Here is an 18,169-nt window from a genome sequence, read left to right on the forward strand (position 1 = left end):
GTGTGTGTGTGTGTCACGGGTGAACACACGGAGAGTGAAGGGGACAGGGTGTGTGTGTGTGTGTGTCACGGGTGAACACACGGAGAGTGAAGGGGACAGGGTGTGTGTGTGTGTGTCACGGGTGAACACACGGAGAGTGAAGGGGACAGGGTGTGTGTGTGTGTCACGGGTGAACACACGGAGAGTGAAGGGGACAGGGTGTGTGTGTGTCTCACGGGTGAACACACGGAGAGGGAAGGGGACAGGGTGTGTGTGTGTGTGTCTCACGGGTGAACACACGGAGAGGGAAGGGGACAGGGTGTGGGTGTGTGTGTCACGGGTGAACACACGGAGAGTGAAGGGGACAGGGTGTGTTTGTGTGTCACGGGTGAACACACGGAGAGTGAAGGGGACAGGGTGTGTGTGTGTGTCACGGGTGAACACACGGAGAGTGAAGGGGACAGGGTGTGAGTGTGTGTGTCACGGGTGAACACACGGAGAGGGAAGGGGACAGGGTGTGTGTGTGTGTGTCTCACGGGTGAGCACACGGAGAGTGAAGGGGACAGGGTGTGAGTGTGTGTCACGGGTGAACACACGGAGAGTGAAGGGGACAGGGTGTGTGTGTGTGTCACGGGTGAACACACGGAGAGTGAAGGGGACAAGGGTGTGTTTGTGTGTGTCACGGGTGAACACACGGAGAGTGAAGGGGACAGGGTGTGTGTGTGTGTGTCACGGGTGAACACACGGAGAGTGAAGGGGACAGGGTGTGTGTGTCTGTCCCGGGTGAACACACGGAGAGTGAAGGGGACAAGGTGTGTGTGTGTGTCACGGGTGAACACACGGAGAGTGAAGGGGACAGGGTGTGTGTTTGTGTGTCACGGGTGAACACACGGAGAGTGAAGGGGACAGGGTGTGTGTGTGTCACAGGTGAACACACGGAGAGTGAAGGGGACAGGGTGTGTGTGTGTGTGTCACGGGTGAACACACGGAGAGTGAAGGGGACAGGGTGTGTGTGTGTGTGTGTCACGGGTGAACACACGGAGAGTGAAGGAGACAGGGTGTGTGTGTGTGTCACGGGTGAACACACGGAGAGTGAAGGGGACAGGGTGTGTGTGTCTGTCCCGGGTGAACACACGGAGAGTGAAGGGGACAGGGTGTGTGTGTGTGTGTGTGTGTCACGGGTGAACACACGGAGAGTGAAGGGGACAGGGTGTGTGTCTGTGTGTGTGTCACGGGTGAACACACGGAGAGTGAAGGGGACAGGGTGTGTGTGTGTATCACGGGTGAACACACGGAGAGTGAAGGGGACGGGGGTGTGTGTGTGTCACGGGTGAACACACGGAGAGTGAAGGGGACAGGGTGTGTGTGTGTGTGTGTCACGGGTGAACACACGGAGAGTGAAGGGGACAGGGTGTGTGTGTGTGTGTCACGGGTGAACACACGGAGAGTGAAGGGGACAGGGTGTGTGTGTGTGTCACGGGTGAACACACGGAGAGTGAAGGGGACAGGGTGTGTGTGTGTGTGTGTCACGGGTGAACACACGGAGAGTGAAGGGGACAGGGTGTGTGTGTGTGTCACGGGTGAACACACGGAGAGTGAAGGGGACAGGGGGTGTGTGTGTCACGGGTGAACACACGGAGAGTGAAGGGGACAGGGTGTGTGTGTGTGTGTCATGGGTGAACACACGGAGAGTGAAGGGGACAGGGTGTGTGTGTGTGTCACGGGTGATCACACGGAGAGTGAAGGGGACAGGGTGTGTGTGTGTGTGTGACGGGTGAACACACGGAGAGTGAAGGGGACAGGGTGTGTGTGTGTGTCACGGGTGAACACACGGAGAGTGAAGGGGACAGGGTGTGTGTGTGTGTGTCACGGGTGAACACACGGAGAGTGAAGGGGACAGGGTGTGTGTGTGTGTGTCACGGGTGAACACACGGAGAGTGAAGGGGACAGGGTGTGTGTGTCACGGGTGAACACACGGAGAGTGAAGGGGACAGGGTGTGTGTGTGTGTCACGGGTGAACACACGGAGAGTGAAGGGGACAGGGTGTGTGTGTGTGTGTCACGGGTGAACACACGGAGAGTGAAGGGGACAGGGTGTGTGTGTGTCACGGGTGAACACACGGAGAGTGAAGGGGACAGGGTGTGTGTGTGTGTGTCACGGGTGAACACACGGAGAGTGAAGGGGACAGGGTGTGTGTGTGTCACGGGTGAACACACGGAGAGTGAAGGGGACAGGGTGTGTGTGTGTGTCACGGGTGAACACATGGAGAGTGACGGTGACAGGGTGTGTGTGTGTCACGGGTGAACACACGGAGAGTGAAGGGGACAGGGTGTGTGTGTGTGTCACGGGTGAACACACGGAGAGTGAAGGGGACAGGGTGTGTGTGTGTGTGTGTGTCACGGGTGAACACACGGAGAGTGAAGGGGACAGGGTGTGTGTGTGTGTGTGTCACGGGTGAACACACGGAGAGTGAAGGGGACAGGGTGTGTGTGTGTGTGTGTCACGGGTGAACACACGGAGAGTGAAGGGGACAGGGTGTGTGTGTGTGTCACGGGTGAACACACGGAGAGTGAAGGGGACAGGGTGTGTGTGTGTCACGGGTGAACACACGGAGAGTGAAGGGGACAGGGTGTGTGTGTGTGTCACGGGTGAACACACGGAGAGTGAAGGGGACAGGGTGTGTGTGTGTGTCACAGGTGAACACACGGAGAGTGAAGGGGACAGGGTGTGTGTGTGTGTGTCACGGGTGAACACACGGAGAGTGAAGGGGACAGGGTGTGTGTGTGTGCCGGGGGTCGGAGAGACAGAGGTGCGGGAGCCACTCTGACCACCTGCCGGACATCTGACAGGATCCAGACACGCAAGGCCGGGTGAAGGCCCAGGTCTCCGAGTTGACGCCTTCGTACGTCTCCTCCTACCTCTCGGCGATACATCAGACTCCGGCCGCAGGAGACGCTTCACAAACGCCCCCGGCTTCCCTCGGATGGAAATGGAAATAAATCAGAAAGCGGACATTTACTTTGGGATTTGTTCCGCTTTCACGGAGAAATCGGCGCCGAAGCGGAAGACGGAACCAGCGGGGTTACCGCCCTCTCCGCTGGTCCGCTTCTGCTATTGGGTCTAACCAGTGATTGACATTCCTTTTCACCAATGGCAATAGCGCAGCTCCTGGAGCGTTGGTTTTCAGCGGTGGGGAGCTCCTACGCCGGTGGCGCTGTGGCGAGCTCCGACACTGGTGGCGCTGAGGGGAGCTCCGACCACTGGAGGCGCTGTGGGGAGCTCCGACCACTGGAGGCGCTGTGGGGAGCTCCGACACTGGTGGCGCTGAGGGGAGCTCCGACCACTGGAGGCGCTGTGGGGAGCTCCGACCACTGGAGGCGCTGTGGGGAGCTCCGATACCGGTGGCGCTGTGGGGAGCTCCGACACTGGAGGCGCTGTGGGGAGCTCCGACCACTGGAGGCGCTGTGGGGAGCTCCGACACTGGTGGCGCGGTGGGGAGCTCCTACGCCGGTGGCGCAGTGGGGAGCTCCGACACTGGTGGCGCTGAGGGGAGCTCCGACACTGGAGGCGTTGTGGAGGAGCTCCGACCCCGGTGGCGCTGTGGAGGAGCTCCGACACCGGTGGCGCAGTGGGGAGCTCCGACACTGGTGGCGCTGAGGGGAGCTCCGACCACTGGAGGCGTTGTGGAGGAGCTCCGACCCCGGTGGCGCTGTGGAGGAGCTCCGACACCGGTGGCGATGTGCAGACCTCCGACCACGGGTAGTGCTGCGGCGAACCTCCCGCTAAACGCAGTCGTTGTGCCGACCGCAGCCGTCGCCGGCGGTTCTCCTGTTCAGGCGGCGGTGAGGAAGGACCGATCCCGCTTTTGTGTAAATTGGGGGCTGACTGCAGTGCGAAGGGGCCGGGACCGACTTCTGCTGGACGGCTGGAGGCTCCGGGCTCTCCGGTCCCGCAGCCCCGATTTTAGCTTTGCACCCGAGCCCGGGTGGTGGGATCAGTTAGTTGTTGTTCCCAGGCTGGGAGAGGGTTTGGGGCGAAGGGTATCTGTCTGTGTGTGGGTAGAGGTTATGGGTGGACTGTGGGTGTGGGGTGAGTGGAGGGAAGGGTGTGGGACCGTAGTCGGGTGGGGTTGCTGTTGTGAGGAACTGGGATGATCGGACGTTCCGTGACCCGGGTCGGTCAAATAAAGTTGTAAACGGGAGGATCTGCTCCGTTGTATCGGACGCTCGGGCATCCTTTCAATGAGCAACAATCTCTTTTCAAATTCATCACTGTCTAATCTTGCTGTTAACATCGTGTTTGTTACAAAGCCCCAGAGTCTGGGAACAGCTGTCACAGTTATGGGCTGTTGGTGCAGACTGGGATGGCGGTGGGGTGTCAGTGACCTCTGTATCAGAGAAAAACACGGGTTTGTACAGCCGCTTGTGAGATAAATGTCCTTACAGTGGATTCGGATCTGGTGGGATATCTGGAGTTTGGAAGGGGAAAGGGAGAAAGGAAGGGGCTGAAGTGGGAGAGTTTTAAGCAGTGAAACATAGTCCGGGGTGGAGGAGTACAGGAGCTGTCTGAGAGATCGTTTTAATTGTTTTTTATATAATCTCACAGATGGTGACCGAGGAAGAAGCTTTTTGAGGGAGGATACCCAGAGATCAGCAGGTCACACAAGGTATCAAGAGAATGACAGTGATGTGATGTCCTGTGTCATGAGTATAGACAGTCATCTCAAGTGAGGAGTGTGTGTGGAGATGCAGTTCCACTGGGATCAGTGAAGTGTCCATCTATCTGGCTGAGTGTACAATATTTGGGATTCACTGCCCCGAGGGCGTGAAGGCTGGGTGCATCTGAGGTGGAGAGAGATAAGTATTTAAGGGAGTGAGGGGGATGGCCACAAAAGTACAGGTCAGAAACGGCCGTGTTAAACAATCATAAGATCATGAGATACAGCAGGAGAATTCTTCCTCATTTCTGGTCTAAATTGATTTCCGTCTCATCTGAGAGTCTGCCCCCTGGCCCTGGGCTCTGCACTATGGGAAACACCCTCTCACATCCTCTCTATCTCGGGTTTTACAGTATTCAGGAACTTACAAACTCCAGCGGGAACAGGCACAGAAACATCAAACACCATGAGCTGTGATCTTGTTAGGTAGCCTCATGTGCAGCACCTTGTTAAAGACCATCTGAAAATCTGAACAAACAGCATCCACTGCCTCTCCTTTGTCTGTCCTGCCTGTTGTTTCATCAGAGAATTCCAACAGATCTGTCAGGCAAGATTTCTCCTGAAGAAAACCATGCCTACTTTGGCCGTACTGTATTATGCACCTCCAAGTACCCTGAATCCTCATCATTAATGGACTCCAACATCTCCCCACCTACTGAGGTCAGACTAACTGTCCTATAATTTCCTTTCTTATCCCTCCCTCCCCTCTTAAAGAACGGAGTGGCATTTGCAACTTTCTAGTTCGCCATAACCATTCCCAAATCTAGTGATTCTTGAAAGATCATTACTCATTCCTTAAGAGAAACATGAGGGGGAATTTCTTCACTCAGAGGCGGTGAGGTTGTGGAATGGGGTGCCAGAGCAAGTGGCAGGTTCGATTTCAACATCTCAGAGAAGTTTGGATGGGTTCATAGATGGGAGGGGGGAATATGGTCCCAGTGGAGGTTGCTGGAACTCAGCAGATTGATGGGTTGGTACAGACTAGATTGGCCAAATGGCATTATTCCATGCTGTCGTGCTCTATGTCTTTAATGTCTGCACAAACTCTTCAGCTCCCTCTTCCTGAACCCTTGGGTTTACACCATTTGGCTGGGAGTCTTATCTACCTTCAGACCTTCCAGCTTCCAAAGCACATTTTCTCCTCTGTAATAGCACCTATTCTCACTTCTGCCCCGATATTCTTGAGGTCTTGGCATTTTTGGGGGAAAAAAAGATGCAAAGTCAGGGTAAGGGATGTAGAGGGGACAGGGGAGGAAGAAGTCCAAGGTGGGAGGTCATAGGTGAAACTGGAGATGGGGAGGGGTGAAGTAATATACCCAAGGATAAAGTTTTCCTCAACGAAACCAGGATTGAGCACTCCATGCCACCGTGTGTAAAACTAATAAGAAGTACACAATACTAAAGTTAAATGAAAGCACTATCCAGAAAAATGAAGAAATGGTCACTATGGAAGATCAAGTTATCCATTCATGTCCCTCCATAGAGACATCCTGCGATCTGAGCAGACAGATTCCGCGCAAACTGAGAAATGATTATGCTTTGCGATGCCTGCACCTCAAGTTTTACCAGCTGGAGCTGAGAAACAATAATTATTATAGGTTGACAAACTCTCTGTAGACGGACGATCGCTGGACATAAAGTCTTGGCCTCCAGAACTGCGCGTGGCAATGAATTCCACAGATCCACCACCCTCTGTCTAATCTCACCTTCGTTCCAGAAGGACGCCCCTCTGTTCCGAAACAGTTTCCTCTGGTCCTAGACTCTCCCACCATGGGACATACCAGTCTACTCAGGTCTTTCAACATTCGATAAGTTTCAATTATATCACCTTTCATTCTTTTGAATTTCAGTGAATACGGGCCCAGAATCATCAAAGGGTCTTCACAGGACAAGACATTCAATCCTTTAGACTCTCTCCAGTCTTAGCCCATCCTTTCTAAGATAAGGGGTGCAAAACTGCTTACAATAATCTAAGTGAAGCTTCACCAATGCTTTATAAAGCCTCAACATTAAGTTCTTGCTTTTATATTCTAGTCCTCCTGAAATCGCATTTGGCCTCACTGCCGCCTCAACTTATAAATTATCCTTTAGGGAATCCTGCACAAGGGCTCCTAAGTTTAGACTATTTAGAAAATAGTGTACCCCAGTATTTCTTTTCCCAACGTGCATGACTATACGCTTCCCTACACGGTATTCCATCTGCCATATTTACACCCATTCCTTGAATCGTCAAAGTCCTTTTACAGCCTCTCTGCCTGGCCTTTTATAGCCTCTTTTATAGCCTCTCTGCCTGGCCCTCCAGCTATCTTGATATCATTGGCAAACTTTCCAATAAAGCTATCAATTCTGCCATCCAAGTCCTGTGGAACATCACTAGTCACCGGCAGCCAAACAGAAAACGTCCCCTTTGTTACTATCCTTTGCCAATCAGCCACTGTTTTATCCATACAATAATCTTTCATGTAATGTCATGGATTCATAACTTGTTAACTAGCCTCATGTGTGGCACCTTGTCAAAGACCTTCTGAAAATGCAGATGTACATCATTACCCGATTCTCCTTTGTCTAGCTTGCTTATAATGACTTCAATAAATTCAAAGAATTTCAATACACTTTCTAGGCAAGATTTTCCTGGAGGCAAACATGCTGAGTGCCGATTTCATCACGTGCCTCGAAATGCCCTGGAAACACATCCCCAACATCCGACTTCAATATCTACCCAACCAGTGAGGTCAGACGAACTGTACTAAAATTTCCGTTCTTCAATCTCTCTCCCTTCTTGAGTAGTGGAGATACATTTCCGAATTTGCAGTCTTCCGCAACCATACCAGACTCACTCCACTGATTCTTGAAACTTCATTGCTCATCCCTCCATAATCTCTTCAGCCACCTCTTCCAGAACTCTGGGATGTACACCATCTAGTCCAGGTGATCTATTTACCTTCAGACCTTTCTGTTTGCCAGGAACCTTCTCTCGAGTAACGACAACTTCACACACTTCTGACCACTGACATCTGGACATACAGCATCCCACTAGGTGCATCCACAATGAAGACTGGTGTGAAATACTTATTCAGTTCAGCCGCCATCTCCTTGTCACCCACCCTCCCCAGGCATCGTTTTCCCCCGGTCCGACATCCACTCTTGCCTCTTTTACACTTCATAGACCTGAAGAAACATTTGGTATCATCTTGTAACTTCGTATTCCATCTTTTCTTTCTTAATTAATTTTTTAGTTGCCTCTTGTTGGTTTATAAAAACTTCCCAATCATCTAGCTTCCCACCAATTTTTGCTCTGTTATATGCCCTCTCTCTGGCTTTTATGTTGGCTTTGCCTTCTCATTAGCCGTGGTTGTATGACGCTCTCTTTAGAATAGTCGTTCCTTTTTCAATGTATATATCCTGTGTCTTCCGAATTGCTTCCCGCATTTACAGCCTTTGATGCTTTACCGTCATCCCTGCCAGTGTTTTTTGTCTGTTATCAAATTTGGCCAATTCCCCTCTCATTCCTCTGTATTTGTCCTTATTCCACGGTTATATTGATAGATCTCACTTTAGCTTCTCCTTCTCAAATTTCAGTGTGAATTCAATTATATTAAGATCATTCTCTCCTCAGGGTTCTTTTACCTTAAGTGCTCTAATTCGGTTCATTGCACAACACCAAATCCAGAATAGCTGATCCCCAGCTGGGCTCAACATGGTGAGCAGTGACCAGTGATGTGCCTCAGGGATCTGTTCTGGGACACTTACTCTTCATCATATTTATAAATGACCTGGATGAGGAAGTGGAGGGATGGGGTAGCAAGTTTGCTGATGACACAAAGGTTGGTGGTGTTGTCAATAGTGTGGAGGGCTGTCAGAGATTACAGCGGACATTGATAGGCTGCAAAACTGGGCTGAGAAGTGGCAGATGGAGTTCAACCCAGATAAGTGTGAGATGGTTCATTTTGTTAGGTCAAGTATGATGGCAGAATGTAGTATTAATGGTAAGATCTTGGCAGTGTGGAGGATCAGAGGGATCTTGGGGTCCGAGTCCACAGGATGCTCAAAGCAGCTGCACAGGTTGACTCTGTGGTTAAGAAGGCGTACGGTGTATTGGCCTTCATCAATGGTGGAATTGAATTTAGGAGCCGAGAGGTAATGTTGCAGCTATATAGGACCCTGGTCAGACCCCACTGAAGAGTACTGTGCTGAGTTCTGGTCGCCTCACTACAGGAAGGATGTGAAAGCCATAGAAAGGGTGCAGAGGAGATTTACAAGGATGTTGCCTGGATTGGGGAGCATGCCTTATGAGAATAGGTTGAGTGAACTTGGCCTTTTCTCCTTGGAGCTACAGAGGATGAGAGGTGACCTGATAGAGGTGTATAAGATGACAAGAGGCACTGATCATTTAGGGCAGTCAGAGGCTTTTTCCCAGGGCTGAAATGGCTGCCACAAGAAGGCATGGGTTTAAGGTGCTTGGGAGTAGGTACAGAGGAGATGTCAGGGGTAAGTATTTTACTCAGAGAGTGGTGAGTGCATGGTATGGGCTGCCGACGATATTCCAGATAACTGTGTATCAAGAGTTCCGATGAAGGGTCTTGGCCCAAAACATTGATTCCCATCGATATATGCTGCCTGACCTGTTGAGCTCCTCACATACATTGTCTTGTTGCTCTAAACTTCCAGCATCTGCTGTATCTCTTGTGTCCCATATACTGGTACGTTTCTGGAAAGGAGACACAGGTAGGCAGAGAGGGTGCTGTGGCTGTGTTGGTAAAAAGTCAAATCAAATCAAATCATCAGGAAGGTGGCGTAGGGTTGGAAAGCAAACATTAAAAAAAAATCACCCAACAGTCTGATAGAATTTCTAAACTATCTATTTTCATCAAAAATAAACATGATTATATGAGTATAATGAGTATATATGAAAGTCTGATAAAAAAAAACACAGGCCAGAAAACTTAATTGAGAAGCCAACTCAGAAAAATGTATTACCACTATGGAAGAAATAACTAACCAGTGGAATGAGTATCACCCTCCTTGGGAGGCATCCCAATGATCTGAGCAGATGAAATGGTGACAAGGAAGCATCGAGCCCCTGACTGAGAGTTGGAGACCTCTTCCCTGAAACAGAGGGATTCCTCGCAGAAATACAGGCCAAGGTGGTTAACAAAGAAAATAAATCAAAAATGCATAAAATACAACAAGCAAGGTGATTAATGCAGAAAATGCCAAGAGAAACCAGACACAGTCCAACACATTCTGGGATCCTGCAGCAGTTGAACTCAATCAGATTACGTACACAGGTACAATCAAATAGCAAATATCATTCACTAAAACCTTGCTTTAAAATATAAACTTATGAATGACCACCGTAACTTCATAAAGGCACCATAAATTCAAGCCTGATCCGGTTTTAGAGTCAAAATCTCACAATTTATATGATAGTCAATACATTATTTCAGATAGGACAATCCATAATAACCATCCAGATATAATATTACAGGATAACCAAGCAGGAACAACTCCCTCAATAGATAAAACCATTCCCAACACACATGTTCCTCGACCAGTGGAGCACCTCACCACAGGCATTGTTTCTGTCATCAGTCAGACAACCAAATTACTTTCTCTGTCAATCAGCTTCCAAATGTTGCTACTCTGTCATTTATTGCACACCCTGCTGCTGATTCCCTTCTCCTCATCATACGTTCTTACCCCGACCATCGTCCAGAGCCCCAAACTCTGCCCTGTGCAGACTCGCCTCTGGTTTCTGACCCTGCTCCGTTCAACATCCAACTAATGGTTTCTCATTCTGTTTTCAGTCTTGAGAGGACAGTGGCTTTTTCTAACAACCCTGGCAGCTATGTAGGATGCTGGTCAGAATCCACTTGGAGTACTGTTCTCAGTTCTGGTTGCCTCACTACAGGAAGGATGTGGAAACCACAGAAGGGGTGCAGAGGAGATGTACAAGGATGTTGCCTGGATTGGGGTGGGGGGGACATGCTCTCTGAAGACAGGTTGAGTGAACTCGGCGTTTTCTCCTTGGAGTGAAGAAGGATGAGAGGTAACCTGACAGAGGTGTATAAGATGATGCGAGGCATTGATCGTGTGGATAGCCAGGGGCTTTTTTGCCCCAGGGCTGCCACAAGAGGACACAGATTTAAGGTGCTTGGGAGTAGGTAGAAAGGAGATGTCTGCAGTAAGTTTTTATGCAGAGAGTGGTGAGCGCCTGGAATGGGCTGCCGACGACAGTGGTGGAGGTGTATACGATCAGGTATTTTAAAAGACTTTTGGATTGGTACATGGAGCTTAGAAAAGCAGAGGGCTATGGGTAACCCTAGTAATTTTTAAGGTAGGGGCAGGTTTGGCAAAACTTTGTGGGCTGAAGGGCCTGTATTGTGCTGTAGGTTTTCTATGTTTCTTTGTTAATCCTTCAGAAGCAGGGAAAATGACCCATAATGTGGAAATAAGAAGGTGAACTACCAATGTCATTCTTCCTCAGCCCAGGGATTTGAGGGGTGAAGAACATGTCAGCTAGAACTGCAGTCAATTTGACTTCTTCAGTCTGCAGAAAATTCAAGGGGAACCCCTTCAGCCACACAGTGGTGACTGTTTGGAACCCATCACCACAGGGAGAGCAAGAGGGGAACAACAGGGGAGGATTTAAAAGGACTATCGTGGAACAGAATCACTGGCAGGGTCCAGCCGGCCTGAGTTGACTCATTACTGTACACTAGGTGCATTATAAATTCACTAAGTACCAGAGACAAGAATTCAAACAGAACTGATTTATTTGCCTCAGATCCAGGATATTAAACAACAGTCCCATTAAAGGTGAATGTGCAGCAGAAGAAACTCCTCCCATGCCCAGTGACCAGGGTGCAGAAATGGGTGGGGTGAGCAGCAGCAATAATTGCAGAGTTCAGCACCGACAGTCACTCTCGAAATTGCAATCAGCAACGGTGATGGACAAATACCCAGCAAGCAGCTTATTCAAGCTTTCGCCCCAGTGTGAACCCGGCAGTGTGTCACAAGGTTAAATGACTGAGTGAATCCCTTCCTACATTCACAGCAGGTGAACGGTCTCTCCCCAGTGTGAACTCAATGATGCACATTTGATGGAGATGGCTGAGAGAAACTCTTTCCAATGTCTGAACAGGTGAAAGGCCTCGATCCAATTTGAACTCGTTGGTGTCTCTGCAGGTGGAATGACCAAGTGAAACCCTTCCCGCAGTCTGAGCAGGTGAATGGCCTCTCTCAAGTGTGAACTCTCTGATGTACCTTCAGTTTAGATGATGAAAGGAATCCCTTCCCGCAGTCTGAGCAGGTGAACGGCCTCTCCCCAGTGTGAACTCGCTGGTGTACCTTCAGGTTCGATGACCAAGTGAATCCCTCCCCACAGTCAGAGCAGGACTGATGATTGAGTGAATCACTTGCTCCAATTCTTCAGTATCTGGACAGAGACAGAAAAACTGGCGTATTGTTTTCAAGATTCCTGTAGAGAGATTCCTTGTCGTTTTTAATCTGTAAAAAGATTTACAAAATCCATCAATGGGTGAAGGACATTTCAGATGAGATCACTTGAGTTGCCAAGGTGTGAACTGACTTCACACTGTTACAGTAAGGATCAACCCAAGTTGGAGAGAGAAATCATCTTCTAACTGGGCACAGTGTTGGTATCTGGAATCAAACTCCCTGATGCTCTTCCTGTCTCAATAAGAATGGGGCATTTCTGCCATCTCAAATCTCTGACTTGGCTCAGTTTGACTCTCTCTATTGGTAGTATTCCCTGTTCCCACTGAGCTGTATGGGTGCCTGGCCCCAAAGGAACTGAAACACTCTCACACAAATAGCCTTTGTTGACCTGCAGCTGGGACCTTCTTTTATGCACTGTTAATTTAAAGTGCCGCAGTTTTAACGCCATATAAAAATTTGCTGCTGAGATGAATGGTTGGTCTGTTAAAAGGAATTAGAGTGAATATTAGTATTATTTCAGGTTCTTGTCACAGTCATAGAAAAGTACAACACAGAAACAGACCCTTTGGCCCATCTAGTTTGTGCTGAACTGTTTAAATGTTTTATTCCCATATCCCTACCATCCAGGTACCTACACAAACCTCTTAAATGGTGAAACTGAGCTCGCATTCACCACTTCTGCTGGCTGCTCATTCCACACCTGGATGACCATCTGTGTGAAAAAGTTTCCCCTCATGTTCCCCTTAATGTTTCACCTTTCATCCTTAACCCATGGCCTCTGGTTGTAGTCCCACACCATCTCAGTGGTTAAAGCCAGCTTGCATTTACCCTATCTATAACCCTCATAATTTTGGTACAATTCCATCAAATCTTTCCTTAATCTTTTACATTCCAAGGAATAAAGTCCTGACCTGTTCAATCTTTCCTTATAACCAAGTCCTCCAGACGTAGCAATATCCTTCTGAATTTTCTCTGAACTCTTTCAACCTCTTTTACTTCTTTCCTCTAGGTAGGTGACCAAAACTGCACAAAATAGTCCCAAGTTACGCATCACCAATTTCTCATACAGAGTCAACATAGCATCCATCTCCTGTACTCAGTACATTGGCTTATGAAGGCCAATGTGCCAAAATCCTTCTTTCTCCAGCAACTTTTGCGTCACCACAGTACACACAGGTAACAACAGTTTCTGTATTGTACATAAATATTTCCCCTGAACCCTCCCCCAGGTGACTGACGGTGGTGAACTCAGTGATGGCAATGCCAATGAATATGAAGGGAAGGGCAGTAGTCTGTCTCATTGGAGTCTGGCACATTTGTGATGTGAAAGCTACTTGTTGCCCAGGACAAGGTGTTGGATATCATTATGGATCCAGAGAGAATGGGTTAAACATGTTCTCACGGGTAGAAAAGTCCAGAACAAGAGGAGGTAGAACAAGCAACGCACACAAAATGCTGGAGGAACTCAGCAGGCCAGGCAGCATCTATGGAAAAGAGTACTAATGCTGAGTTCCTCCAGCAATTTGTGTGTGTTGCTTGGATTTCTAGCATTTGCAGATTTTCTCTTGATTGTAATTGGAGGCAGAACAAAGGTGATTTTCTCAACAGCTGATGTGAAAGATTTTGTTCCCTTTCTCCGAGTTCCCGATCCTTGCATTTAGACAGCTGGAGCTCAGCTCTGTCTGAGAGATCCATCGGTTCCCATTCCCTCATCAGCCGGAAGCCCCCTGGGGCCCGTATAGTGATCGAGAGAGAAAGGGAAGAATCGGTGTTGGAAAAAGTCCGACCAGAGAATCGTTCTTACCTGCAACTTGGACCTCCCGAGGCCGGTTGTGTACTGCGCGCATGCGTGATATTCGGGAACATCGGCAACCCTGACACCAGCGCATTCAATCGGTGAGTCAGCGACTGCGAAATTTAAACGCTGGGCTTTCTGGGTAATCACGACGCCATTAAAAGTGTCTGCAAGCACCGGTTCCATGCCCATGGATCAGTGTTTGTATGTACAAAAAACTCAGCACCTGTTTTAATGCAGACAGCAACTCCCATAAACAATATACTGAATATCAACAGGCATTCCCTGTGTTTCATGCCAAAGTAAAACCCTCTTACAATGCAGATATAAAAAACAAGAGATTCTGCAGTTGCTTGACATGTACACACACAAACACACACACGCAAAATGCTGGAGCAACATTCTGGACCGAAGGGACTGTAATGTGCTGCAGATTCCTGTGATTCTATGTAATTCAGCGGAAGTCTCTTCTCCCAGGGAGTGGTGACTTGTTCCAACCTGTCATCACATGGAGAGTGAGAGCTGAACGGCAGGGAAAGATTTTAAAATACCTGTGCACCGACAGTTTCGCACTGGGATTCGGCCGTTCATCTGCTCCGTGTGTGCGAAATGACTCATTCACTTAATCCACTTTATGATGCTCCGGTGAGTTTACAATAAAATAGAGGTCACATTTCTGTCCGGAGTGAGCAAAAAGGTTTACTCAATCATCCCAGCTGGTGCAACGCCAGCAACTTCACATCAGGGAGGAACTTCAAATCAGCTCTATGTTAAATATTTAACCATCAAGGTAACTGAGGGACTGTTAGAAACATAGAAAATAGGTGCAGGAGTAGGCCCTTCGGCCCTTCGAGCCTGCACCGCCATTCAGTATGATCATGGCTGATCATCCAACTCAGAACCCTGTACCTGCCTTCTCTCCATACCCCCTGATCCCTTTAGCCACCAGGGCCATATCTAACTATCAATCCCCCTCTCCATTATATAATCAGTTCAACATGACTTGCCTTTCATAAGTCTATTTTTTCTGTTATTGTCACACTTTGTCGAAGTGTTAGTTCTGAGACTGATTATCATTTGCAAGGCTTTCCTACACTGAGGTTAATCTGCCTGATCTAGGATTGCTAGATTTATCCTTGCATCTCTTTTGAGCAAAAATACTGTATATCCTATTCTCTTGTCCTCAGATGCACCCCAAAGCTGTAGATGTTGGACCACAACTTCGCAGTTTCCTCACATACAATCTATCTGTACCAGATGATTTATCCACATTCAGTTCAGCTGGCATTTATGGCAAATCCTCTTTTTCAACATCTCCCCAGAACAGAGCCTCATCTTCCTTTTCTGTTACTGTCAAAATCTGCAGTTCTTGCGGCTGCTCATCCCACCCAGGACCGAACCATAGTCACTGAGCATTGGAGGAGTCAGTTCTGCTGATGTTAGCCCTAAACTAGAGTGGTGTTTAATATTATGGATCTGTGAAAGACAAATTAGTTCTGTATCAAATCCCGTGTCTCAGGTACTTACTGTCTCTACCACACTCACGATGTACAGTAGAGAGGCCACTCGGCCCATTTAGTTCCTGCCCATGTTTCTGTTCCATATCAGTATATCACAATCTATCCCTGCCATTTCCCTCTCACTCTCCCTGTGATGACAGGTTACAACATGTCACCACTCCGTGGGATAGGAGATTTCCCTTGAATGTCATAGAATCATAGAAATCTACAGCACATTACAGACCCTTTGGCCCACAGTGTTGTGCCGACCATGTAACCTACTCTAGAAACTGCTTAGAGTTACCCAGCCGTATAGCCCTCTATTTTCATAAGCTCCATGTACCTTTCTAAGATTCTCTTACAAGACTTCATTGTATCCACCTCCACCACCGTCGCTGGCAGTGCATTCCACACAAACACCACTCTTTGTTTAAAAAAACTTAGCTCTGACATCTCCTCTGTACCTATTTCCAAGCAGCTTAAACCTATGCCCCCTCGTGTTATCCGTTTCAACCCTGGGAAAAAGCCTTTGGCTCTCATTCACCTGCAAGAAATTTTCTGCATGCTTTTCTCCAGGCTGAATAAGATGATGAGCTCACTGTGGTTTTAACGTTCTTCAGGGCTCTGGACTAAGGTGCTGAAGCTCCTTCTTCCCTGCTCTTTTCAACGTTTTGGGTCATTTTCACTAATTTCAAAGGACTGTGTCTCAGACAGCTGGGTTGTTGCAATGTGCCTCTAAAGTCTGACAGTAGACGAGCAAGTGAGTCATTGATGGAGCAGAGTCAGAAAACAAAGAGTTGTCAGCCTGATTCAGGGCTTTGGGGCTCCAGAAAGAGATGGGACTTAGAGTTTATAAGGAGGAAGAGGAAGAGAAATCAGGCCGGCAGGATGTGGCTACAAATGAAAGATCAGGGACATTTTGAAACAGTTTGCTTGGGAAAAAAAGTGTTTAATTTCTGCAAATTAATGGTGGAAATCAACAGATCAGGCAGCAAATGTGGAGTGGAGACAACGTTTAGGCTGAGCCCCTTCAGCATACCGAGACTGTGTACTCCTCTGCTTAGTTGCTGCTTGAACTGCAGAGTTCCTCTAGCACTTTGTGTGTGTGTGTGTGTGTGTGTGTCTCTGTACTGTATTTCCAGCAACTGCAGAATCTCTTGAGTTTTATATCTACATTTGTAAGAGGATTGTACTTTGGCATTAGATACACAGTGATATTGAGTATATTTTTTACGGGAGCCGCTTTCTGCATTAAAACAGCTGCTGAATTTTCTATATGCACAAAAAAACCTGAGCTATGGACGTGGAACTGGTGCTTGCAGAAACCTTTAATGGCACCGTGATTACCCATAAAGCCGTGCGATAGAAATTTCGCCCTTGCCGAAGCACCGATCAAATGCGCAGGCGTCGGCGTTGTGACGTTGCCGAATATCACGCATGCGCGCAGTGCACGGTAGGCCTCAGCAGACCGACAGCAGGTAAGAGCGCGTCCCCGGGGATGAGGGAGAAGGTGAGGGGAGACATGGAAAGGGGAGAGCGGAGGGAGAGAGACAATTGCTGTGATCTCCGGGCTCCGTAACCCGCAATCCCGGGACAGTCCTGTTATCTTCGCTCTCTCTCAGCCCCACCATCCGTACACGGGCCCCGGGGAGCTTCCGGCTGATGAGGGAATGGGAACCGATGGGTCTCTCAGACAGAGCTGAGCTCCAGCTGTCTAAATGCAAGGATCGGGAACTCGGAGAAAGGGAACAAAATCTTTTACATCAGCTGTTGAGAAAATCACCTTTGTTCTGCCTCCAGTCACAAACAAGAGAAAATCTGCAGAGAGGGCACAGTTTTAAGGTGCTTGGAAGCAGGTACGAAGGAGATGTCAGGGGTGTTGTGTTCTTTATACGTACCGTGGGTTACTGATAACAAACCATATTCTGCAGAATTGAACTTGTATTTAACAGCAGAAAAAAACAAGTTTTACACTGCCATGCTTCTTGATAATTCTTCATTTCTGCGCATGCTGGGAACTCTGTCCAGTCAGGTCCTGACACGTGATATCACCACAAGGGGTGAGTTTTTTACACAGAGTGGTGAGTGCGTGGAATGGGCTGCCGGCGACTGTGATGAAGCCGGATACAATAGGGTCTTTTAAGGGGCTCATGGATAGGTACATGGTGCGTAGAAAAATAGAGGGCTATGGGGAACTCTAGGTAATTTTTAAAGTAAGTAATGTCTGGCACAGCATTGTGGGCTGAAGGGCCTGTATTGTGCTGTATTGTATTTGTTGTATGAATGGGGAAGTCACTTACCCATGACCTCTGGTTGTCGTCCTGCCCAACATCAGTGGAAAAAGCTGCTTGCATTTACCCTATCTATACCCTCATACCTTTTTAAACTTCCAACAAATCATCAAAGCAATGTATAATATCCTTTTTTACGCTTAGAGCCTTTTTTAGATGTATAAAATGATGAGGGGCATTGATCGTGTGGATAGCCAGAGGTTTTTCCCCAGGGCTGAAATGGCTAACACGAGGGGCATAGTTTTAAGGTGCTTGGAAATAGGTACCGAGGGGATGTCAGTGGTAAGTTTTTTTACACAGAGAGTGATGGGTGTGTGGAATGCACTGCCAGCAGTGGTGGTGGAGGCAGATACAAGAGGGTCTTTTAACAGCCTCTTAGATAGGTACATGGAGCTTAGAAACATAGAGGTCTATGTGCTAGGGAAAT

General features: G+C 48.4%; 2 protein-coding genes across 2 annotated transcripts in view; one reads left to right on the forward strand and one right to left on the reverse strand.

The window, feature by feature from the left end:
- Nucleotides 1-3,170, reverse strand: part of LOC140208596 (uncharacterized) — a 587,054-nt gene extending 583,884 nt beyond the window's left edge. Inside the window, exon 1 of the mRNA XM_072277384.1 lies at nt 2,898-3,170. The gene's annotated coding sequence lies outside the window, so the exon portion shown is untranslated. The remainder of the gene's footprint in view (nt 1-2,897) is intronic.
- LOC140207854 (uncharacterized) overlaps nt 1-18,169 on the forward strand; it is a 144,865-nt gene that overhangs the window by 99,550 nt on the left and 27,146 nt on the right. The gene's annotated exons all lie outside the window — the stretch shown is intronic.

Source organism: Mobula birostris, chromosome 13 (genome assembly GCF_030028105.1).
Source record: "Mobula birostris isolate sMobBir1 chromosome 13, sMobBir1.hap1, whole genome shotgun sequence".
Classification (NCBI taxonomy): Eukaryota; Metazoa; Chordata; class Chondrichthyes; order Myliobatiformes; family Myliobatidae; genus Mobula; species Mobula birostris.